Source organism: Myotis lucifugus, unplaced genomic scaffold, assembly GCF_000147115.1.
Source record: "Myotis lucifugus unplaced genomic scaffold, Myoluc2.0 scaffold_1, whole genome shotgun sequence".
In the NCBI taxonomy this organism is placed as follows: Eukaryota; Metazoa; Chordata; class Mammalia; order Chiroptera; family Vespertilionidae; genus Myotis; species Myotis lucifugus.
This window is the reverse complement of record NW_005871049.1, coordinates 6,682,885-6,684,153: the sequence shown is the minus strand read 5'-3', so window position 1 is coordinate 6,684,153 and position 1,269 is coordinate 6,682,885. Positions and strand designations below refer to the sequence as shown.

Genomic DNA, 1,269 nt, shown 5'->3' with positions numbered 1-1,269 from the left:
TCCCCCCGCCGCCCTCGGCCGCCAGGTCACCTATTACCGGTGGGAGGGGAGAGAGGCTGCTATTTAAACGCCCGCGGAAGTTGAGGCACCCCCACTGGCGGGTGCCGTGCACCTGCCTCCCGCCGCCGCGCTCCGCCACTTTGAGCAGCAGCCCGGTCCTCGGCCCCGCCTCCTGCCCGCAGGCGGGCGGGCGGGGGGGTGGGGGGAGCGGGAAGGAGGTGGAAGGGATCGAATTTCTCCAGCAAATGGGACCGTTCCGACAGGATTCGGTTCCCCGGTCAACATTCCACATTCCATCCCTCTCCCGAATTTGCAAGCCAGCGCCAACAACCCGGAAAGCCTGCTGGCTGCCGAACAACAGCCCCCAACTCTCACACACACACACACACACACACACACACACACACACACACTCACAGGACACGTGCACTGAAGGGCTTTGCAACTTGCAGTCCCGGGGTACACACTGCACGTTCCTTTCAGGCGGCGAACGCTAAGCGACCCCACCCCCACAATTTACAGATGGTGCCAAAGGTTGCAATTTGCAATCCGTTTTACTAGTAAGTTCATGGTTAATCGGTACTTTGCTCTACCAATGCAACTCCTTCCTAATTTTACCGAGGAAGGGCTTTACACTTTACAGGCAGTCTCGCTGTAAGTAAAAGGTCTGATCATCGGAAACCCAATTTGGAAGAATCTAATTGCCAAGCTGTCCCTCCACCCCCTGCTCACTGCCCTTGAATTGATGCAATGAATATTTTGGACATGTGGTGACGCGGTGACAAGAGCCGGGGCTGTGGCCACCCTACACAATGTACCTCTACACACACACAGACACACACACCTATATTTAGACAAATATAGTCGTCCCCCTCCCTCCACGGTCACACACACCCTGGATCCATGTATGTATGCGAACCTGCGTTCTGCCATTGCCATCTGTCTACCAAGTTGCTACTATGCTTCCCACTTTCATGCAGCCTAATGCACTTTGGGCCAACTAAACTCGGCTTCTGCTGCTGAACGCGTTTAATTGATGCTTCACCTGAAAACCGCATGTTCTTCCCAAATCCAAAAGAAGGAAAAGCTCTAAGTCTTCAGGCCCCCCAACATTGAAAAATAATCATAGTAAAACTTACTGATCCAACATAGTAAAACTTACTGATCCAACATAAATCAATTCTCAGGCTCCAAAAATCATCCTCTCCTCCTCCTCCTCCCTCTCCGCCCCCGCCCCGCAATGCCCAAGTTACTGGTGGGATAGTAAGC

At 53.7% G+C, this 1,269-nt stretch overlaps 1 protein-coding gene across 4 annotated transcripts in view; it reads right to left on the bottom strand.

Moving 5' to 3' along the window:
- Positions 1 to 135, bottom strand: part of JADE1 (jade family PHD finger 1) — a 49,080-nt gene extending 48,945 nt beyond the window's left edge. For all 4 annotated transcript variants that reach the window (XM_023754307.1, XM_023754311.1, XM_023754313.1 and 1 more), the window contains exon 1: positions 38 to 135. The gene's annotated coding sequence lies outside the window, so the exon portion shown is untranslated. The remainder of the gene's footprint in view (positions 1 to 37) is intronic.
- Between the last annotated feature and the right edge of the window lie 1,134 nt (positions 136 to 1,269).